The sequence below is a fragment of the Cherax quadricarinatus genome, chromosome 8, assembly GCF_038502225.1.
Source record: "Cherax quadricarinatus isolate ZL_2023a chromosome 8, ASM3850222v1, whole genome shotgun sequence".
NCBI lineage: Eukaryota > Metazoa > Arthropoda > Malacostraca > Decapoda > Parastacidae > Cherax > Cherax quadricarinatus.
The window spans coordinates 33,770,712-33,796,398 of record NC_091299.1 but is presented as its reverse complement, the minus strand read 5'-3'; positions in this window follow the sequence as shown (position 1 = coordinate 33,796,398).

Below are 25,687 nucleotides of genomic sequence, written 5' to 3'. Positions count from 1 at the left end.
TTTCGTCCTGTCTCTAAGAAATATTTCTTCTTTAAGTCTGCACATTCTTGCATATATTTAATTGTAATTTCTCTCTCTCTCTCTCTCTCTCTCTCTCTCTCTCTCTCTCTCTCTCTCTCTCTCTCTCTCTCTCTCCTGTCTTTCACTGAGATTGTCTTCATGGTCCTAATTAAATTTTCATAATTTACAGTTTCAGTTTTGAAATCCATTTTCTTGCAAAACTGAATTATTGTTCATAATTTGTCAAAGTTTGTGTCCATGCAGCAAACATAGTAACTGCGCATAAAATTTTCTTACTAGGTATCTCCTAGTAGGGAATAATCGTACTGGAATTCCCCGAATAGTGGTATTCCCCTTCTGGGGGATACCACTTTTCGGACTGACTACCTCAAATACTAGTTCACCAAGATTGATGGACTGATTACGTCATCTTTACTTCGCTGCTGCTCCTGCTGCCTCTGTGTTTGACTGAAGAAGTCTAATGTGTAGAGGAGATAATCCTCAAGGTTGCGGGGAGGGAGAAAGAAAAAGCTGTTAATTCTATACATAGACTTTAAATGATGTAAAATGGAGACCATCAATGATCCCTGTGCTAAACTACTATTTTTAGGTTGCTGCTTAGCAAGTGCCCAGATACCCGGCATATGCCCTGATACCCGGCATATGCCCTGATACCCGACATATGCCCTGATACCCGACATATGCCCTGATACCCGGCAAATGATATTCAGATTCATTCTTGTTTACGCTGTTATCGTACCTCAGCTTATTCCAAAGTCCAGCCGTATCTAAGGTATACAACAGTCGATTAACACCCAGGTACATACTTGCTGCTAGGTGAACGGGGACAGCAGGTGTCAGGAAACATGCCGTGCCAGGGATTAAACCACAGACACTCAGTATGTGAAGTGAGTGCGTTGCCAGCCGAGTCACATCAAGTTAAGACCATCCATCACCACTACAAACCATGTTAGAAAAGATATCGGGCCAAAGTAAATTCTGCTAAGTAAAAAAAAAACACATTCATGTGCACTTTGTTACATCCATCATTGTGCCGCAGATGTGCAACTGTTCAATACATTCTACTAAAAACTGGAGACTATGCTACACCACAGCTACGGAGGATAATTATGCTATCAACATTCACTGACAAGTATCTGAGGAAGCTGGAAGATGTGGAAAAAAAATGAAAAAAGAAAGGGGCCAGGACCAACCCCTGAATAACACTATGTGGCATGAGACACGTGTTCTAAACCACGTCTTTCAAATTAACCCACAAATGAACATCCCTAAAGAATGTCTACAAACCATCTCAGGAGGTGTTCTGTGCGTTTATGATATGCCAGACTCTGCAACACCACTAATACAGGGTAGTGTCGAACGCTCAGATCAATGAAGGAAATTATTAGGGTTTCATGTGCAGAATACGAAATATGAACCTGAGTAAGACGGTCGTTCGACTTCCTGGACGGAAGTCGAACGGCTTTAAAGAACTGTAGCCAGTAGACTCCTTCACGGTTTCTCTCATAACAAAGAGCAACAAAGGCAAAGACTCATCCTAGTCTGAAGGAAAATGCAAGCAATAAGTACACATTATAGTTTTCAAAGTTTGCTGGAATCTTTCCAACGTTCCTTGGGACTGAGGATGATAGGCCTACTGCCTAGGCAGCTCAAAACCTCCCGAAAGGCTTTTGCAGTGAAATTGGTACCTTGGTCACTTTGAATTGTCCATGAGCTTCCTTCTTGAGATGCAAATCTAATAAGGGCTTTTAAAATTGTCTTAGTATTAATACTACACATTGGCAAAGCTTCCGCATACCTGGTGGTTTTATCTAAGACGATAATGATATGCTTATTTTTTATGTAATATCCAGGTTTTCAGCTTGTTGGTACTCGAGGAAGATACCTTTGTACCACTTCCGAAATGTCTTTGACCGGAGCCTAATGAAATCTACCCAAGACTGCCCAAGCTGAAGCCTGCCCAACTTAAAGTCTTGTTGATATTTTGCTGGGATACACTGATATGCACCAAACACGATAGCTTTCACAACGTTGTAATAAGAGAAGTCTTCATCACCCAAACTGTAAGTGAATTCCTGTGCTTTACCATACAGCGCCATGTGAACAAGTCTTGCCCAATGCTCAACTGGCTATTGCAAACCTCGAGCCTGATTTCCGAATGACTCGAGAAATAGTTTAGGTTCCGACTCTGAAAAACGAGGTACCAAGTTAAATATTCATCACAGGTACGCCAATATTGTCTCCTCTCCTTCTCCCTATCAAATTCTTGTCTCGCAAAAGCACACTGTTCTCTAGTTCCTTCCTGTTTAAGTTTCGCCAATTCGAGAGTCGATGAAGCAGACTGGCATTGACATAAACAAGGTCCACAATTTGTTTCTACGATTGGCTACTGGCGGTGCATCAGTCAGACATTCCGGAGTGTGATCAACACCATCACGAACAAGAAACCTGAGTAGGAAGCTGAGACTAACACGAGTTTCCAGAGCAGTAGACATACCAGACTGAAACACCATAATGGATGATTCTGACCTTAGCGTGTTAGGAATTAGCCCACGAAGCTGTGCAGCAGTTAAAGTACGACGATATCCACTGTAAGGTGAGCGATCAATATAATACGCCATCAACACCATATAGCTAGTCCAGTAGGGATCATTGAAATTTTGGTCAAAGCTGCACTCTTCAGGCATTGTTCCTTATATACATCTTAGGTTCAGTGCCAAATATGAAGTCGATTGGTTGAGATTTAGCCTACAGCATTTGCGATTGAAATTTTGGAATATGTCTGTATTACTGAGTAGGGCAGCGCAGTGTTTTATGTACTGTAGCTATGTACTCTGCAGTATTTATAAGCATTAACTAACTTTCTGTTCAGATACTCTGATTACTTATATACTTTACTACTGAGATGCTACAATGTCCACGAGGAAAGCCACAGAAGATGCATTGTTTGACCATGTCAGTGTTCTTCCAATGAACAAACTTCCGTCCAAAGGCGATATGTTAAGGAACTGCTGGCGATATAAATGTGATGAAGGAAAGTTTACTGATGTTTCAGTGATTATCAAGATAGCAGCTAAGGATTGTTCTGAACTATGAAAGAAATCACTTGGAGACAGAAAGACTATTCCTATTCTCAGCCAGAAAACTATTGAGGAAAGATTGAGAAAATTGTACAGTAGAGGAACGGAACTTAATAAGAACAAAAATTCTCCAAAAAGCTATATTTCAGGAAGAAATGAACGAGTTGTTTGATATATGTAGTTGTTTCTGTCCTGCTGCCTCCTGTCAAGATGTAGGCTGCAAAATAAAGGAGTGTGACGGATACCACCTGGACTGTAATTGTGATGTGAAACCTCCTAAACGTGAGATACAGCTCCTCCTTGACCAGAGAGGCGATAGGAAGATGAAAATTGGCTGTGTTGACATGACAGTAACTAGGATGTGGGATAGAGTGATGGTAAAAGAGGAGCAGGATGCAGCCAGAGCCTGGAAGCAGCTGGAGGAAAGACCGAGTGAACCTGCAGCTGGAGAAGTTTCTGATTCTGACGATAATTCAAATGATGCCAGAGATAGCCCTTCTGTCATTACTGATGCTGACTGTGTCTTGAGTGGTTCTGACTGCCAGTAACTCACAGCAGAACAGAACAAGACTCTCCACACTGGCAGCCACATGTGACCGATACTTGATCAGTGATTATGCTGGAGCTGCCATTGCTACCGCTACCTTAATGGACCATGGCATTATCACCAAGGACGACAAAAGTTACGAGATGCCAGACACAAATACTGAATGAAGAGGCAAGAAAATGAATTAGCAATCATTCCAAATGCCTAACACACGCAGTGGGCATCAGTCAACCAGCTCCAGCTTGCAGCAATACACTCAGCACACAGGAGACATAACACAGTAAAACAGCCAGGTAATATAGGCAGAGCAACACACACAGTAAGACAGCACAACGTACCGTAACATAACAGCGTAATGCAGCGTAGCAAAACAGTAATTGTTTCAAGACAGCCTTACCCCCCATATCATAAACACAGGTGCACAACGCCTGTTGTGCCTGGCTGTAACTTAGGCCTCAAGACAAGGATCTACCCGCGCAGTTAAAGGCAAAGGCTAAAAATAAGAGGGACTTTAATTTCTCTACCCATATATTCCCTTAACCAAGATATTTACAGTACGTACAGAGTTATTTAATCAGCAGAATCGTCAAAATAAACAAGAGTTCAAAGAATCACTCGCTACAGTGTTACATCTCAAGATAGACCAGTGTTAGTGAGTGCCTGCCTGCCTGCCTGCCTGCCTGCCTGCCTGCCTGCCTGCCTGCCTGCCTGCCTGCCTGCCTGCCTGCCTGCCTGCCTACCTACCAGCCAGCCAAGCCAAGCCAAGCATAATCTCAGCTGGGCTTGGTGTGAAGCTCTCTCCCAAATGGCTGATTTGCACTGGACAGTCCACCAGAGCAGTGGGGGCTTCTAAATAACTTGTTGCAGCCGCCTGACTGCCAGTTAACTGGTAGAGAGGACATGCCAGTGGGTTTGTGATGAACAAATAAATTGTAACGCACTCGGTAGCCGCCTCAGGTCTTTTGTTATAAAAAAAAAGTTTTAGGCATTTTTATTACGAAGATATTTGTTATAGGCGCTTTTTGGAACACTTGCTATACAAAACTTTTTTGTAAACACTCTTTTTCTGAGCGCTTTTGAAAAACTTCTGTTATAAATTCTTTCGTTATGAAATTTTTTCATGAACACTCTCGTTATGAAGACTTATCACGAGCACTTACGAGCAGTAATGAGCACTTATGAACACTACGACGTTAGGGACGCTGGTAAGCACTTCCAGCAACTCTGGTACAACTTTATGAACCTAAATAAACATTTCCCAGACATCTTGTACCAGAAATCTCAAGACAAAGATCAACCTAAGCAATCAGAGGCAGACATAACGAGGTAGTTTGTTTTCTTTACCCAAATATTTCCCTTCACCAAGATATGTACATTATTTACAGAGTTAAATAATTAGCAGCATAACAACAATGAGACAGCAAAGAGCCAATCATAATAGTTGGTCATACACAACATAACAGACACGAGAGTATGAATGTATATGACCAGATTGTGTGAGCGATGGAGATAAATGGTATGAAGTATCGACCTGATGGAAAAAATAAACACAAATGCAGTATAATGCTATCCTTGGTTGACTACGTTTCGCCCACACAGTGGACTTTATCAAGTCACAAACAGATCTACCTGTTGTTATTGTTGTAGGTTTGCCGGTACTTCCGGCCCGGGTCTTCTCCAGATGGCGACCCGGCGGTGGCCTCCCGGGCGGGGGGTGTCTTTCATCTTCTTTCTTCTTTATTGTTTCTTGGGGCCCTCCGGTTGGAGGGTGACTTCTTCTTCTGTCTTGCGGTGACTCTCCAAGTGGGAAGTATCTTCTCGTTTAGCATCTTCAGCAGCATAGGAGGGTGGAGGCAGCAATTACAGGGTTCGTTTTGGAGCCACACCCCAGCTTTAGCAGGCAGCAAAGTGCTGGGGAAACTTGTCTTCACGGTGATTGATCATTGACAGTCCTGCTAGGTGAGGGTACCGTCTTCGGCAGCCCCATTCTGGAGAGTCCTGAATTTCTTCCTTGTGGTGTAGTCGAGTGCCACAAAGCGGTGACTTTTTGAGAGTAGGTTGATCAGGGATTCAGTGGTGAATGATCGAGTTGAGTCGCAGGTGAACTTGACTGTCCCGTTGTGGAGGCGTTGAATAATTTCTGGAGTGTACATTGCGTTCTCATTCTGGAGGACCTGTACGTGCAGGTCCGTCTCAGATACAACCGACCCAACATACTCCACCTGACTCTCCACATAATATAAACATGTACTTTTTATCGAAGTAGATCTGCTTGTAACTTGATAAAGTCCACTGTGTGGGCGAAACGTAGTCAACAAAGGATCGCTTTATACTGCATTTGTATTTATTTTTCCATTGTGTGAGCGTCTGACTCACAGTCGAATGCTCAGTAATTTTCTATACAAGATGACTATAAAATTTTATTGAATTCCCCCCAAAAAATTAATGTAAGAATTTATTCCATTTCAGTGGATTTTAATAAATTATTAAAACAGTTTGGTTAAACTAAGTTTGCTTTAAAAATATTTAATATATCTTCATGGGTATTTTTTTTACTTCATGTGTAAGTTTAAATTTTAGTTCTTCGTACGTAACAAGAAAAAAATGTTTCACAGGTTGTTCAGGGCACACACAAGATAAGGGCTGATAAGATAAACTCTGTGACCTATTTGCGTTGTTGTTTCAGTGAGAGCAATAAGGTGAGTACACTTGGAAAAGTAAGAGTTTAGTAGAACAGTGGAGAGATCTCTCAGGCCACAGTACAGACGACATGCAGTTGAACCCTGACTTAGCACGAGGTGTGGGCAAGTATCCTAACTTCTCCAGTCCTAACACTTCCAGTCCTAACACTTCCAGTCCTAACACTTCCAGTCCTAACACCTCCAGTCCTAACACCTCCAGTCCTAACACCTCCATCCCTAACACTTTCAGTCCTAACACCTAAAGTCCTAACACCTCCAGTCCTAACACCTCAATCCCTGACACTTTCAGTCCTAACACTTCCAGTCCTAACACCTTCGGTCCTAACACCTTCGGTCCTAACACCTCCAGTCCTAACACCTCCAGTCCTAACACCTCCAGCCCTAACACCTCCAGTCCTAACACGTCCAGTCCTAACACCTCCAGTCCTAACAACTCCATCCCTAACACTTCCAGTCCTAACACCTCCAGTCCTAACACCTCCAGTCCTAACACCTCCATCCCTAACATTTTCAGTCCTAACACTTCCAGTCTTAAGACCTCCAGCCCTAAGACCTCCAGTCCTAACACCTCCAGTCCTAAGACCTCAAGTCCTAACACCTCCATCCCTAACACTTCCAGTCCTAACACTTCCAGTCCTAACACTTCCAGTCCTAACACTTCCAGTCCTAACACTTTCAGTCCTAACACTTTCAGTCCTAACACCTCCAGTCCTAACACCTCCAGTCCTAACACCTCAAGTCCTAACACCTCAAGTCCTAACATCTCCATCCCTAACACTTCCAGTCCTAACACCTCCATTCCTAACACCTCCAGTCCTAACACCTCCAGTCAGTATTACCTAAGGATTAGCTAAAACTCTTGTAAACCTAATCTTTGAGGACGACCTAAATAAAACAAGCCACAATAATTTTGTTTATTGGGTTTCCCTGGATTTATTTACCTTCGCGATAATTAATCCGAATAAAGAACTCCACATTATTTCTCATATGAGAGACGAAAGTCCACCATTTTTGTTTACCTTGAGAGACAGTATCAGTAACTCTTGTGTAGTTGATAGCATTCACCTTAACAAATAAACTTACATACTATAAAAGTTTGTGTATATCACAGGATATATATCACAGGATATACATCACAGGATATACATCACAGGATATACATCACAGGATATACATCACAGGATATACATCACAGGATATACATCACAGGATATATATCACAGGATATACATCACAGGATATACATCACAGGATATACATCACAGGATATACATCACAGGATTTACATCACAGGATATGCATCACGGGATATGCATCACGGGATATACATCACGGGATATACATCACGGGATATACATCACGGGATATACATCACAGGATATACATCACGGGATATTCATCACACGATATACATCACAGGATATACATCACGGGATATACATCACAGGATATACATCACAGGATATACATCACGGGATATACATCACGGGATACACATCACAGGATATACATCACAGGATATACATCACGGGATATACATCACAGGATATACATCACAGGATATACATCACGGGATATACATCACAGGATATACATCACAGGATATATATCATGGGATATACATCACAGGATATACATCACAGGATATACATCACGGGATACACATCACAGGATATATATCATGGGATACACATCACAGGATATACATCACAGGATATATATCATGGGATATACATCACAGGATATACATCACAGGATATATATCATGGGATATACATCACAGGATATACATCACAGGATATACATCACGGGATATACATCACAGGATATACATCACAGGATATATATCATGGGATATACATCACAGGATATACATCACAGGATATACATCACGGGATATACATCACAGGATATACATCACAGGATATACATCACGGGATATACATCACAGGATATACATCACGGGATACACATCACAGGATATACATCACGGGATACACATCACAGGATATATATCATGGGATATACATCACAGGATATACATCACAGGATATACATCACATGATATATATCATGGGATACACATCACAGGATATACATCACAGGTTATACATCACAGGATATATATCATGGGATACACATCACAGGATATACATCACAGGATATACATCACATGATATATATCATGGGATACACATCACAGGATATACATCACGGGATACACATCACAGGATATACATCACGGGATACACATCACAGGATATATATCATGGGATATACATCACAGGATATGTATCACGGGATATACATCACGGGATACACATCACAGGATATACATCACGGGATATACATCACAGGATATACATCACGGGATATACATCACAGGATATACATCACGGGATATACATCACAGGATATACATCACAGGATATACATCACAGGATATACATCACAGGATATATAACATGGGATTTACTTCACAGGATATACATCACAGGATATGCATCACAGGATATACATCACAGGATATATATCATGGGATATACAGCACAGGATATATAACATGGGATATACATCACAGGATATATGCACAGACAGGTATATGTCTCTCAGCGTATATGCACTGAAGGTGAACTTTAATCTCTATTAAAGGGATTAAGGTGTTCTTGAATTACTGACATGAAGCCTTAATTATCCTTTGTGTTGATAGGCTTTAAAGTAAATTAGTGAACCAACCACATCCTCTCAGTCTGTGTAGTTAGTATGTTATTAATAACTTACTGAGGAGCTAAAATAAATATCACGGAACACTGTCGATGAAGAAATTAAAAGGTCAGCTTATTACCTGGAGAGAGTTTTGGGGGTCAACGCCCCCGCGGCCCGGTTTGTGATCAAGCCTCACGGTGGATCAGGGTCTGATCAACCAGGCTGTTACTGTTGGTCGCACGTAAACCGACGTACGAACCACAGCCTGGCTGGTTAGGTACTGACTTTAGGTGTCTGTCCAGCGCCTTCTTCAAGACAGCCAGGGGTCTTATGTATGCTGGGAGGCAGTTGAACAGTCTTGGGCCCCTGACACTTATTGTGTTGTCTCTTATCGTGCTAGTGGCGCCCCTGCTTTTCATTGGGGGAATGTTGCATCGTTTGCCGAGTCCTTTGCTTTCATGGGGAGTGATTTTCGTATGCAAATTTGGTACTAATCCCTCTAGGATTTTCCAAGTGTACATAATCATGTATCTCTCCCGCCTGAGTTTCAGGGAGTACAGGTCGAGGAACTTCAAATGTTCCCAGTAATTTAGGTGTTTTATCGCAGTTATGTGTGCCATGAAGGTTCTCTATATATTTTCTACGTCAGTAATTTCACCTGCCTTGACAGGCACTGTTAGTGTTTATCAATATTCCAGCCTAGACAGAACGAGCGAGGAGGTGCAGTAAATACGAATTTATTAAGAAATCAATTGTCATCACGGCTTATTAAATTCAAAATGTTAACACCAGTCGTACAACTCTTAAAGTTGCTTATGCAAAGTCAGTAGACAGGCAGCAGATAATGTTCAACGGCTTTCTTTTCTCTGGATTCAGATGCAGTCTGTCAGATCTGGCGACAAAGTTACTAGGAAATGAAGTATTGCTACAAATGCTTCTAGTGACCACAGGAGTAATAAATGGTCCATCATTAATGACATGTGTAGTGTATGTTCAGGACAGCACCGCTACGAGAATCAAACCAACCAACGTCCAAATGTACTCTGTGCTCCGACAACACAACTTTACCTTTCTGGCTGTCTCTCTTAAATAGCCCAGTGAGTGAAGTAGAAATACAGAAGCTTGAGAAGGCTCTAGCACAGTAAAACAATCTGTATCACCAGCACTATGCTCCATTAATTAACCTCGGCAGCCTTTCTCACTTACCCAACACAAATAACAAACCTTCAGCCGTCATGCTCTTCCTGCTTGAATCCTTGGACTTAGAAACCTGAAATAAAAGCAGTTAACCATCAGTAAACTTCTATGTAGGTCGTTAACCAAGCACTTACGTAAACGAAATTTGATTGGCAACCGAAGTTAACAATGATGATAGTAATTGCTGAGATGAGTGCAGACAGGACAACAACCGCTACATCCCAACTCCAAATGACCTAAAATAGAACAACAGCATCTTCCCTGTCAAAATAATTAACAACATTCTAACAAATACCCGAAATTCACAACATCACGACTGGGTACCACGATACAGACAACAGTGGATTAACGGAAGAAAGTAACGGTAGTATTCCCACATGAACTACTTATCTTACCCTCCGGTGTTACTTGACATATCAGCTGTCTGTGTTGCAGTAGCTGCCACGTCGGCCGCGCTGGTTCCAGCTCCATTCTCAACTAAACAAGAGATCACTGAGAAACCCATCCAGCGAAGTGATCAGTGAAGCCACTGTTCAAATACCAACAACAGTTAAGAGGTGAGCTGGTAGGCAGCTGTCGCACTCAGGCCAGTACCATGAACATTAGACAATTATTGAACCTCATATCTTAATTCTACCAATGACATACAACCTCCAGCAAATAACCTACAGCATCAATCTCCAGTACACACACACACACACACACCGTAGAGACAGCATCACCGACCCCAGCAACACCCCCACCAACAACCTCATCAATAACCTCATCAACAACCCCATCAGTGACCCCAGCAACAACCCCAGCAACAGATGGTACATCTTCACCTGACGAGGAAGATGTTGAGTCTACTGTTATCTTCTCTCTCGATGCTAATTGTTAAATATTGAATGCAAAAGAGAGTAATGATGGTTACCACAACGGAACTGTGAGACACACGAGCTCTTCTAACTCAACGACACATCTCAAAGGACTGTAAAAAACGAAAAAGCATTCAAGTATTATGAGAAATATTTAAATGTCACTTATCTCGACCCTCGATCTTTCTAAACTAAGAAAGATATCTATGAAGAGATGTCAGGAGATCGGCAACAAAGAGTAAAATAAACCAAAAAGTAATAAAATGCCTGAGACAACTTACATAAAAACATATGAATTTACCATAAGAGTGATAAACAAATGAAACAGCCTTAAACAGCAGTAGGAAAGGCAGAACACAAGTTTAAATTGGTACAATCAACATGGGTCATGCGCAGCCAACTTGTCAGACAGCAAAACTCCGGAGCAGCAAATTACTTCCACACGATAACGAATAAAAAAATAACATTTTATGTTTATCAATATTGGTATATATACCATTATCTAAATATGCTGGTGAGCTGTGAGGTGCGATACTCATGATATGCAGTTTATGTTGAATTAGCATACTAAAATACATACACTCACAGCCTCACTAAATCAAACCATACCACGGGCGGGATTTGAACCCGCGGTCAGAGAGTCTTAAAACTCCAGACCGTCGCGTTAGCCACTAGACCAGCTAGCCACAATAAGATTCATCCAACTAGGTATATTTCTACACCATAGGAAGGTTAGCACAGGCACCTCTGTGACCACAAATGCAAGTTTTTACAGACGAATCTCCAGCTAGCGTGGCCGTGACGAACTCTAGCTCAAGTCCCCTCAAAGCCGTTAACATGACTCACGAAATCGTAATGACACGATTGCAAACAAATCCCGCCCGTGGTATGGTTTGTTTGCAATCGTGTCATTACGATTTCGTGAGTCACTAAATCAAAAGTAGATGAGCCACTTACATGTCGAACCCCCATTATATTTTCTACTTTATACTCAGTCCCTTAATATTTTTCCCATCCTTACCTGATTTTGGTTCTTAATTCAGTGACTTACTCAGGCCAAGAAGTGTGTATCTGCGCATATTCGCTGATAGTTAACTGTAATCCATATTTAAGATATTAAAGTATTCTCGACTTATGGAGAACAGGTGGCATGAAATCTTAATGATCCTTAGAATAGTCGATAGGCTTTAAACTCAATTAACCAGCCGATTAACCTTCTAATTGTCCTGTTTCCTGACCAGCTAAACACTCCGATGTCAGGAGGCACTTGTCTTGCTTAATGACGAACGAGAGACCAACGTAACAGGATTATGATAAAAAATAAATATGGTTAGTCAGAGGCAGGGTCGCAACAGACTGTTAAGTGGTTTCAAGAGAAGCGATACAGCCGTTGAAGAAATGAACAGTAGTGCTTATAGATATAAATTGTGATAAATTCACTGGAAAGTGCTGGACTGGTAAGAGATATGGCACCTGCTGGAATGGAAGGTAATCAGGTTGGATCCAAGAAGCGTCGTGAAGACTGAAAGTAAACTATCAACCACCAATTAAGAATACTTGAATCTCTAAAACAGAGATTTAACTCTCGGCACATAAACAAAGACAAATATATACCTCTCAGTGCATATATACTCCCTTGATTAATCTGCACAAGCTTATAAAACTGTGTATTTAACAGGTAATTTAAGAACCGGTCACCATAAGTCTAGTTGATCAGTACCAGGAAACCTTATTTGTACGATTTGTTGTCGGAGATAAGACAAATATGATTTGTTCGGATTTTTAACCTGGATGTCTAACACCCAGGTACCTACTTACTGCTAGGTGAACAGGGACAGCAGGTGTAAGGACACATGCCCAACGTTTCCACCCTTACTGGGGAATGAACCGCGGACGCCCAGTGCGTGATATTCTGATATTAACTTTAAACCATACCCCCGGCCGGGATTGAACCCGCGGTCATAGAGTCTCAAAACTCCAGCCCGTCGGAGGTTTCAATGTCTTTTGACTACAGTTAAGTCATTAAGGCTGCCCGGGAATCTTTTCACCACCTAACAAAACTACTTTTAGCCCTACCATAGGAATTAAAGTATTTTCGGCGTATATGCGCTGAGAGAAATAGGCCCATCAGGGAAAATATCCCGTGTTTAAAGAGACTTTTGTTATTTTATTAGTCAGAAAAAAGGTAAGTGCTTCCTAACACAGGTCTGAGTCATTCAGATGACCCATTACTAGCTGTAAGGAGTTTAGTAATAAATACCAAGGGCAAAAACGATGTTTATGTTACTTGTATATTTTCTGATGAGTATATCTGTATTTGAGATAGTTACACAGAGAGATACATACATTTCCCTCTGCGTATATTTGCCAAGAATTTACTTTAATCAATATTTTTGGGATGAAAATATTCATTCCTGGTGGTGAAAAGGTTACGTGGAGCCTTAAAGACCGGTGTTAATATAACTGGGTTGGACGGGTACCAATCTGAAGGTATTTCTGGCGTCTCCCGTGAAGAGCCGATGTTATACACTACAACCTTCTCTCTTTCACTTTCTCTCTGTTTATTAAATTGTAATAAAATCTCTTGAATTTTTCATTCTCTTCACATTTTTCCCATTTTTATTATTTTTTTACTAGTTTTTATGTAAATTTTAATAGAGGAAACGTTTTTCTGGAGCCTTTATTCTGTTCACTTTTTTTCCCATTTTTTATTATTTTCTAACTAGTTTTTATGTAAATTTTAATAGAGGGAACGTTTTTCTGGAGCCTTCAGAACCACAGGCTCAGTATACAGCTGTCAGCCCAAATTGTTTTATATATCAGAAAACCTGATAAGTTACAGTAACTGGTATGGTACAGGGTATGGTGAGGGAGGACAGGAGCGAGATGTTGCCTTGGGCACTCGCTACCTCACCCAGCCTCCCATCAAGCTCACACTAAACTCGGTCATACACAGCGGCAACTGTGCCAATTGATCGTCCTGTTGCAGTTGCAACAGGACGATCATTTGGCAGCGAAGCAGCCAAGTTAATCATAGTAGTAGTGGTAGACTTAGATGGTTGTGATAGTCATAGTAGAACTGATGGTGAGCAGAAGTAGAACCACTACTGCATAGCTCTGTCAATGGCATAAGAGTAACATGAGTAGTTAACCAAAAACTTCAACTCAGTTCCATCTCTTCTGCACTTTCCTTGCCATTTTTTTCCCGATATGGTATGTTATATTTTTTATTTCTGTTTTCATGTCAGCAGTGGTAGGAGGGGGGGGTGGAGGGTGGTGAGAGAGCCTTCTGCTTTTCTATCCTTGTCTCACACACCTAGATAATGTGCGCGATAGTCCTTAATGCAAGTAAAAGTGGATAGTGCCCGGAAGGTAGCCTCTGCTAGTTATCTTTCCCATGTACTCCCATGTACTCCCATGTACTCCCATGTACTGACGGTCACTAACCATAGCACTTATTTATCCAGTAGCTCACTCAGGTATACAGTCACACACTTATGCAATCCATTTATCAATTCATTTATTCACTCCCAGACTCACTCTTTCTCCTGTGAACTTACAGACAATGCTGAACAGACGAGCCTTTAGCGACGTGCTTCCTGATCCACCAAGGTCATCAAGGAGGAAGGAGGAGGCAAGACAGGTCAGTGGGTCTTCCTTGTTTATACTGAGTCTCTCTCAGCCTTCCTTTCGTATCCCGCCTCCTGGTAATCCTTCCGTTCGCATCCTGCCTCCTGGTAATCCTTCCGTTTGCATCCTGCCTCCTGGTAATCCTTCCGTTTGCATCCTGCCTCCTGGTAATCGTTCCATTCGCATCCTGCCTCCTGGTAATCCTTCCTTTCCCTCATCCTTTCCCTCATATCCTCCTGGTAATTCTGTCGTCCTTATTGGTGTGTTCCCTGTTGCAGGTGACACCTCCTCACCTCCAGCTCAGGTGATCTTCATCTGATAAGTTATAAAATATTTAACAAGCGACCTAACCTACACGACAACACAAGCACGATAGATTATCTCCATATTTTGGCCTCCACCTGAGGTCCTCTTCTGTAAATACTTAAGTATAAGAGGGAAGCATAATATACTGCAGTGTTCACGCGATCCTACCATGCTCCTTTCACCCTCAATATTGTGCCTCCCTTTCATACTTGTGTATCTGCTGAAGAGGACCTCAGTTGTAGGTCGAAATATACTATCTGCTGCTCGTCTAATCCATGTAGGTATGGATACTGACAAATGTTCATTACACTTTAATGTTTCAATAATCAAATTTGATGATATAACTTAACGTGAACGTTGATTCACGTTCTTGTGTTTCTGCCTCAGCACAAGTGTATATATACTGACTGACAACGTGTCAGTCTCGTGATCAGTGAACTGAGGATCAAGCCTTCACCACTCTTAGTGCTCTACCACTTATTCGAGTTTAGCGCTATTAGTTATTAATAAAAAATTTTATAATATCCTTGCTATGTATACTGTAATATTCATGATGGTTACAATATCCTAGCAAATAATAACATCCTATAATAATATCCTTGTTAATATATCCTATAAAATATCCTAGCTAATATAACATCCTCTCAGTATAGGAGAGCAGTGTGGCAGATGTTGCATGTACGTATTTGGAATAGTTCAAACAGTTGAGAGCTTTTATGAGGACAATGAGGTTCAGGTTAGAGTATGTACGAGAGAAGGAGATTATTCTCCAGTTAAAGTAGGTCTTAGACAGGGATGCCTGATGTCACCATGGTTGTTTAACATATTTATAGATGGGATTGTAAGAGAATTGAGTGTTATTGTGTCGGGGAGAGGTTACAAAGGATGGTGGACGAATTTGGAAGAGTACGTAAAAGAAGGAAGTTAAACGAACATGTGGATGAACAAGATGATGAGGACAGGAAAAAGTTTAGTTAATGAAAGATTGGATATGAAATTTGAGGGAGTATAGAGGAAGTGAATGTGTTCAGATATTTAGGAGTGGACTTGTCAACAGATGGATCTATGAAAGATGAGGTGAACCTTAACTGGCGAGGGAAAAAGGTGAGTGGAGATAAAGAACATTATCCATGGAAGCAAAGAAGGAAATGTATGAGAGTATAATGGTAAGGGTACCAGCACTCTTACGTGGGTGTGAAGGATGGGTGGTGAATATTGCAACAAGGAGAATGTTGGAGGCAGCGGAGATGTCGTATATGTGAGCAATGTGTGGTTTAAATATTGCACAGAGAACTCGTAGTTTGGAGAGTAGGAGGAGGTGCAGGGTTTCTAAAAGTATCCAGAGGTCTGAAGTGGAGTTGTCGAGGTTAGTCGAACATTTAGAGAGCAAAAATAGGATGACCTGGAGGGTGTATAAACGTGAAGTGGAGGGAAGGAGGGGTCGGGGTCACCCTCGGGAAGGTTAGAGGGAGGGGGGGTGAAGGGGATTTTGTGTGTAAGGGACTTTTGGACACCCAACAAGCTTGCATAAGCGTGTTAAATAGGAGTGAGAGGAAGCAAGTGGTGTTTATGACTTGACTTGCTGTTGGAGTGTGAGCAAGGTAGCATTTATGAAGGGATTCAGGGAAACCAGTTAGCCGGACTTGAGTCCTGGAGGTAGGAAGTACAGTGCCTACACTCTGAAGGAGGGGTGGAGATATTTACAGTTTGGAGGGGCATCTGAACTGTAGTACCGGCACGCCTCTAATAAGACAGTGATGGAGTGAATGATGGGGAAAGAGTTATGTTGTCACCACTGGTGTTATGTTGTCACCACTGGTGTTATGTTGTCACCACTGGTGTTATGTTGTCACCACTGGTGTTATGTTGTCACCACTGGTGTTATGTTGTCACCACTGGTGTTGTGTTGTTACCACTGGTGTTGTGTTGTCACTAATGGTGTTGTATTATCACCACTGGTGTTATGTTGTCACCACTGGTGTTATGTTGTCACCACTGGTGTTATGTTGTCACCACTGGTGTTGTGTTGTCACCACTGGTGTTGTTTTGTCACCACTGGTGGTGTGTTGTCACCACTGGTGGTGTGTTGTCACCAATGGTGGTGTGTTGTCACCACTGGTGTTGTGTTGTCACCACTGGTGTTGTGTTGTCACCACTGGTGTTGTATTGTCACCACTGGTGTTATGTTGTCACTACTGTGTTATGTTGTCACCACTGGTGTTGTGTTGTCACCACTGGTGTTGTGTTGTCACCACTGGTGGTGTGTCACCACTGGTGGTGTGTTGTCACCACTGGTGGTGTGTTGTCACCACTGGTGTTGTGTTGTCACCACTGGTGTTGTGTTGTCACCACTGGTGTTGTATTGTCACCACTGGTGTTATGTTGTTACTACTGTGTTATGTTGTCATCTCTGGTGTTGTGTTGTCATCTCTGGTGTTGTGTTGTCATCTCTGGTGTTGTGTTGTCATCTCTGGTGTTGTGTTGTCATCTCTGGTGTTGTGTTGTCATCTCTGGTGTTGTGTTGTCATCTCTGGTGTTGTGTTGTCATCCCTGGTGTTGTGTTGTCACCACTGGTGTTATGTTGTCACTACTGGTGTTATGTTGTCACCACTGGTGTTATGTTGTCACCACTGGTGTTGTGTTGTCACCACTGGTGTTGTGTTGTCACCACTGGTGTTATGTTGTCACCACTGGTGTTGTGTTGTCACCACTGGTGGCGTGTTGTCACCACTGGTGTTGTGTTATCACCACTGGTGTTATGCTGTCACCACTGGTGCTGTATTGTCACCACTGGTGTTGTGTTGTCACCACTGGTGTTATGTTGTCACCACTGGCGTTGTATTGTCACCACTGGTGTTGTGTTGTCACCACTGGTGCCACTTTGTCTAGCCTGGCACTGAGAGCCTCTGACCAATTAGAGACATTCATCACATTCCAAGTAATGCTGGTGAAAATTAAACAGTGCCACCGACCACTGTGGCACCGACCACTGTGGCACCGACCACTGTGGCACCGACCACTGTGCCACCGACCACTGTGGCACCGACCACTGTGCCACCGACCACTGTGGCACCGACCACTGTGCCGCCGACCACTGTGCCACCGACCACTGTGGCACTCTGTAAGTTTGGCAATTCCCCCCTCAAGTAGCCCTCTTACCCTCCCCCCTCTCTCTCTCTCCAACCCTTTATCTATCTCTCAGTGTTCTCTTTCCTTCCATATAATATTCATTTCTCTTGCCTGCAGTCAGTACTGTATCGTTGTGTTGGATCTTCCCTCAGCTGGTGTGCGACTTTCAGGTTTACTGCCCGTCTCCTCGCTATTGAAATCTGCTGTTGATCTACCAGTTTGAGAGACTGAAAGCGGAAGACGCCTTTGTAGCTTCCCCTATTATTGCGAGGGGTTGAACTCTAGCTCTTGGCCCCGCCTCTATGCTTTCAGCAGACTGATATGAAAAACAGGCTCGTGACATCAGTTCTAAACCCGTGTATGGAGTCCATTCCCACTGTCGTTGGTCATGTGTATCCCTGTTCGAGTCCTCTTAAGTTGTGTCTCATCTGGGATGTAAAGTTCCAACCAACGACGGAAGATTTAATTCTCTCACTGTTTCTAAATAAATAATTTCACGAACCTTCCCCCAGATTCTACCTTATTTTATGCAAAAGTACTTTTTTTAATGAGTTTTTGGCACTTTTTTCTTAATGCTACACATGTTTGTCAGTCTGTGGTAGATATTGTAATGTTAATGTGTTCTTCAAGGTACGGTTGTTCCAAGGTTTTTCACTTTAAATTCTTCCATAAACTTTCTCACGCATATGGTAGTCTGTCATCTGTCTCCTTTCACTGCGTTCCAGCTCGTAAGAAATTCCAGAAACCATCCTTGTGTCTTGAGTAATCTCCTTCAAATGCTCCTTCAGTCATCTCTTATTCTCTAAAGTTTTCACTCTCAGAATTATTTCGGCATTGTCTGTTAACAAGGGCAAGTGAGAGTTAATAACTGTAATCAGGTCACTGAATTACACCAAAGACAATCTAGAACCCATCGGTGATCCTCGAGGAGGGGGGGGCGGTTACTAGACAGACTCTGCCATGAGAAGTGGTCTGGTGACACCGACAAGTTGTGGAAAACAACACTTATGTACACTTCATGACTTTTATTAAAGAAGTCACTCGTGGCGAAACGTTTCCTTTAATAAATGTCCTGAACTGTACATAAGTGTCTTTTTCCACAGACTCTCCCATCCTGAGCTAAAGGCGATCACCAACAGCCTGACTGCTCAAAGGCCGGGCCTTGATTAGCTAATAGAGGATGAAACCTCCCTCGCACCTTGCACTGAGTGACCTACAGGGGGTTAGAACTTCCTGAAATACAATATAGCACTACTGTATCGCACCTTCAAAGTTCGTCCCTTCAGTAACTGATTTCTGTTATTCTATTATTCCATTATTCTATTATTCAAAGTATTTCCTCCAGGCTGACGTCTCTAGTTTCCAAGGTAACCTTAAGAAGCTAATTTTTAAATCTCCATTTTCAGTAATGGTCTTTTAGTCCTAGCGTTTATTCCCCTGTTATTGTCTCCTCGCCCCCCGCCATGGGTAGTTTTCACGAATTTTGGTTTGCTTTCTTCGAATTCTTAAATAAGCCTTCTAAGAATTTAATTTTTTTTTTCCGACAATTCACTGGTCTTTCATCTCTGGGATCTTTTTATTAAAAGACACTGTCTTGTGTCCACCTAGAAGACACTGTCTTGTGTCCACCTAGAAGACACTGTCTTGTGTCCACCTAGAAGACACTGTCTTGTATCTACCTAGAAGACACTGTCATGTGTGCACCTAGAAGACACTGTCTTGTGTCCACCTAGAAGACACTGTCTTGTGTCCACCTAGAAGACACTGTCTTGTGTCCACCTAGAAGACACTGTCTTGTATCTACCTAGAAGACACTGTCATGTGTGCACCTAGAAGACACTGTCTTGTGTCCACCTAGAAGACACTGTCTTGTGTCCACCTAGAAGACACTGTCTTGTATCTACCTAGAAGACACTGTCATGTGTGCACCTAGAAGACACTGTCTTGTGTCCACCTAGAAGACACTGTCTTGTGTCCACCTAGAAGACACTGTCATGTGTGCACCTAGAAGGCACTGTCTTGTGTCCACCTAGAAGACACTGTCATGTGTGCACCTAGAAGACACTGTCTTGTGTCCACCTAGAAGACACTGTCTTGTGTCCACCTAGAAGACACTGTCTTGTGTCCACCTAGAAGACACTGTCTTGTGTCCACCTAGAAGACACTGTCTTGTGTCCACCTAGAAGACACTGTCTTGTGTCCACCTAGAAGACACTGTCTTGTGTCCACCTAGAAGACACTGTCTTGTATCTACCTAGAAGACACTGTCATGTGTGCACCTAGAAGACACTGTCTTGTGTCCACCTAGAAGACACTGTCTTGTGTCCACCTAGAAGACACTGTCTTGTATCTACCTAGAAGACACTGTCTTGTGTCCACCTAGAAGACACTGTCTTGTATCTACCTAGAAGACACTGTCTTGTGTCCACCTAGAAGACACTGTCATGTGTCCACCTAGAAGGCACTGTCATGTGTCCACCTAGAAGACACTGTCTTGTGTCTACCTAGAAGACACTGTCATGTGTCCACCTAGAAGACACTGTCTTGAGTCCACCTAGAAGACACTCTCTTGTGTCCACCTAGAAGACACTGTCATGTGTCCACCTAGAAGACACTGTCATGTGTCCACCTAGAAGACACTGTCATGTGTCCACCTAGAAGCCATTGTCATGTGTCCACCTAGAAGGCCCTGTCATGTGTCCACCTAGAAGACACTGACATGTGTCCACCTAGAAGACGCTGTCTTGTGTCCACCTGGAAGACACTGTCTTGTGTCCACCTAGAAGATACAGTCTTGTGTTCACCTAGAAGGCACTGTCATGTGTCCACCTAGAAGACACTGTCATGTGTCCACCTAGAAGACACTGTCTTTTGTCCACCTAGAAGACACTGTCTTGTGTCCACCTAGAAGACACTGTCATGTGTCCACCTAAAAACACTGTCTTTTGTCCACCTAGAAGACACTGTCTTGTGTCCACCTAGAAGACACTGTCTTGTGTCCACCTAGAAGGCACTGTCATGTGTCCACCTAGAAGACACTGTCTTGTGTCCACCTAGAAGACACTGTCTTGTGTCCAGCTAGAAGACACTGTCATGTGTCCACCTAGAAGACACTGTCATGTGTCCACCTAGAAGGCACTGTCATGTGTCCACCTAGAAGACACTGTCTTGTGTCCACCTAGAAGACACTGTCTTGTGTCCACCTAGAAGACACTGTCATGTGTCCACCTAGAAGACACGGTCTTGTGTCCACATAGAAGACACTGTCATGTGTCCACCTAGAAGACACTGTCTTGTGTCCACCTAGAAGACACTGTCATGCGTCCTCCTAGAAGACACTGTCTTGTGTCCACCTAGAAGGCACTGTCATGTGTCCACCTAGAAGACATTGTCTTGTGTCCACCTAGAAGACACTCTCTTGTGTTCACCGAGAAGACACTGTCATGTGTCCACCTAGAAGACACTGAGATGTGTCCACCTAGAAGACACTGTCATGTGTCCACATAGAAGGCACTGTCATGTGTCCACCTAGAAGGCACTGTCATGTGTCCACCTAGAAAACACTGCCATGTGTCCACCTTGAAGACACTGTCATGTGTCCACCTAGAAGACACTGTCTTGTGTCCACCTAGAAGACACTGTCATGTGTCCACCTAGAAGACACAGTCTTGTGTCCACCTAGAAGGCACTGTCATGTGTCCACCTAGAAGACACTGTCATGTGTCCACCTAGAAGACACTATCTTGTGTCCAACTAGAAGACTCTGTCTTGTGTCCACCTAGAAGACACTGTCATGTGTCCACCTACAAGACACTGTCTTGTGTCCACCTAGAACACACTGTCTTGTGTCCACCTAGAAGACTCTGTCTTGTGTCCACTTAGAAGACACTGTCTTGTGTCCACCTAGAACACACTGTCTTGTGTCCACCTAGAAGACACTGTCTTGTGTCCACTTAGAAGACACTGTCTTGTGTCCACCTAGAAGACTCTGTCTTGTGTCCACCTAGAAGGCACTGGCATGTGTCCACCTAGAAGACTCTGTCTTGTGTCCACCTAGAAGACACTGTCTTGTGTCCACCTAGAAGACTCTGTCTTGTGTCCACCTAGAAGGCACTGGCATGTGTCCACCTGGAAGACTCTGTCTTGTGTCCACCTAGAAGGCACTGTCTTGTGTCCACCTAGAAGACACTGTCTTGAGTCCACCTACAAGACACTGTCTTGTGGCCACCTAGAAGACACTGTCTTGTGTCCACCTAGAAGGCATTGCCATGTGTCCACCTAGAAGACACTGTCTTGTGTCCACCTAGAAGACACTGTCTTGTGTCCACCTAGAAGACACTGTCATGTGTCCACCTAGAAGATACTGTCATGTGTCCACCTACAAGACACTGTCATGTGTCCACCTAGAAAACACTGTCTTGTGTCCACCTAGAGAACACTGTCTTGTGTCCACCTTGAAGGCACTGTCATGTGTCCACCTAGAAGACACTGTCTTGTGTTCACCTAGAAGACACTGTCTTGTATCCACCTAGAAGACACTGTTATGTGTCCACCTAGAAGACACTGTCTTGTGTCCACCTAGAAGGCACTGTCATGAGCCCACCTAGAAGGCATTGTCTTGTGTCCACCTAGAAGACACTGTCATGTGTCCACCTAGAAGACACTGCCATGTGTCCACCTAGAAGACACTGTCTTGTGTCCACCTAGAAGACACTGTCTTGTGTCCACCTAGAAGACACTGTCTTGTGTCCACCTAGAAGACACTGTCTTGTGTCCACCTAGAAGACACTGTCATGTGTCCACCTAGAAGACACTGTCTTGTGTCCACCTAGAAGACACTGTCTTGTGTCCACCTAGAAGACACTGTTATGTGTCCACCTAGAAGGCACTGTCATGTGTCCACCTAGAAGGCACTGTCATGTGTCCACCTAGAAGACACTGTTATGTGTCCACCTAGAAGACACTGCCATGTGTCCACCTAGAAAACACTGTCTTGTGTCCACCTAGAAGACACTGTCTTGTGTCCACCTAGAAGACACTGTCATGTGTCCACCTAGAAGACACAGTCTTGTGTTCACCTAGAACACACTGTCATGTGTCCACCTAGAAGACACTGTCATGTGTCCAGCTAGAAGACACTGTCTTGTGTTCAATTAGAAGACACTGTCTTGTGTCCACCTAGAAGACTCTGTCTTGTGTCCACCTAGAAGACTCAGTCTTGTGTCCACCTAGAAGACACTGTCATGTGTCCACCTAGAAGACACTGTCATGTGTTCACCTAGAAGGCACTGTCATTTGTCCACCTAGAAGACACTGTCATGTGTCCATCTAGAAGACACTGTCATGTATCCACCTAGAAGACACTGTCATGTGTCCACCTAGAAGGCACTGTCTTGTGTCCACCTAGAAAACACTGTGTTGTGTCCACCTAGATTACACTGTCTTGTGTCCACCTAGAAGGCACTGTCATGTGTCCACCTAGAAGACACTGTCTTGGGCCCACCTAGAAGACACTGTCTTGTGTCCACCTAGAAGACACTGTCATGTGTCCACCTAGAAGACACTGTCATGTGTCCACCTACAAGATACTGTCTTGTGTCCACCTAGAAAACACTGTCTTGTGTCCACCTAGAGGACACTGTCTTGTGTCCACCTAGAAGGCACTGTCATGTGTCCACCTAGAAGACACTGTCTTGTGTCCACCTAGAAGACCCTGTCTTGTGTCCACCTGGAAGACACTGTCATGTGTCCACCTAGAAGACACTGTCTTGTGTCCACCTAGAAGACACTGTCTTGTGTCCACCTAGAAGACACTCTCATGTGTCCACATAGAAGACACTCTCATGTGTCCACCTAGAAGACACTCTCATGTGTCCACCTAGAAGGCACTGTCATGTGTCCACCTAGAAGGCACTGTCATGCGTCCACCTAGAAGACACTGTCATGTGTCCACCTAGAAGACACTGTCATGTGTCCACCTAGAAGGCACTGTCATGTGTCCACCTACAAGACACTGTCTTGTGTCCATCTAGAAAACACTGTCTTGTGTCCACCTAGAGGACACTGTCTTGTGTCCACCTAGAAGGCACTGTCATGTGTCCACCTAGAGGACACTGTCATGTGTCCACCTAGAAGACACTGTCTTGTGTCCACCTAGAAGGCACTGTCATGTGTCCACCTAGAAGACACTGTCATGTGTCCACCTAGAAGACACTGTCTTGTGTCCACCTAGAAGACACTGTCATGTGTCCACCTAGAAGACACTGTCATGTGTCCACCTAGAAGGCATTGTCATGTGTCCACCTAGAAGACACTGTCTTGTGTCCACCTAGAAGACACTGTCTTGTGTCCACCTTGAAGACACTGTCATGTGTCACCTAGAAGACACTCTCATGTGTCCACCTAGAAGACACTGTCATGTGTCCACCTAGAAGGCACTGTCATGTGTCCTCCTAGAAGGCACTGTCATGTGTCCACCTAGAAGACACTGCCATGTGTCCACCTAGAAGACACTGTCTTGTGTCCACCTAGAAGACACTGTCTTGTGTCCACCTAGAAGACACTGTCATGTGTCCACCTAGAAGACACTGTCTTGTGCCCATCTAAAAGGCACTGTCATGTGTCCACCTAGAAGACACTGTCATGTGTCCACCTAGAAGACACTGCCATGTGTCCACCTAGAAGACACTGCCATGTGTCCATCTAGAAGGCACTGTCATGTGTCCACCTAGAAGACACTGTCATGTGTCCACCTAGAAGACACTGCCATGTGTCCACCTAGAAGACACTGTCTTGTGTCCACCTAGTAGACTCTGTCTTGTGTCCACCTAGAAGACACTGTCTTGTGTCCACCTAGAAGACACTGTCTTATGTCTACCTAGAAGACACTCTCATGTGTCCACCTAGAAGACACTGTCATGTGTTCACCTACAAGACACTGACTTGTGTCCACCTAGAAAACACTGTCTTGTGTCCACCTAGAGGACACTGTCATGTGTCCACCTACAAGCCACTGTCTTGTGTCCACCTAGAGGACACTGTCTTGTGTCCACCTACAATCTCACACACAATCATTCCATAGATTTTTCTCTGCTGCTGCTGCTGCTGTTACTACTACGCCTACTACTACTGCTGTTACTTCTACTATTACTACTTCTTCTACTGCTTCTACTAATACTACTAAGACTACTACTGTCTTATGGTCTTCTCTGCCTTTTCTCGCTTAGTTGTGACATGACAATGGTCCTGGACTCACTGCTGCTGCTGTTACTACTACGACTACTACTACTGCTGTTACTACTACTATTACTACTTCTTCTACTGCTTCTACTAATACTACTAAGACTACTACTGTCTTATGGTCTTCTCTGCCTTTTCTCGCTTAGTTGTGACATGACAATGGTCCTGGACTCACTGCTGCTGCTGTTACTACTACGACTACTACTACTGCTGTTACTACTACTATTACTACTTCTTCTACTGCTTCTACTAATACTACTAAGACTACTACTG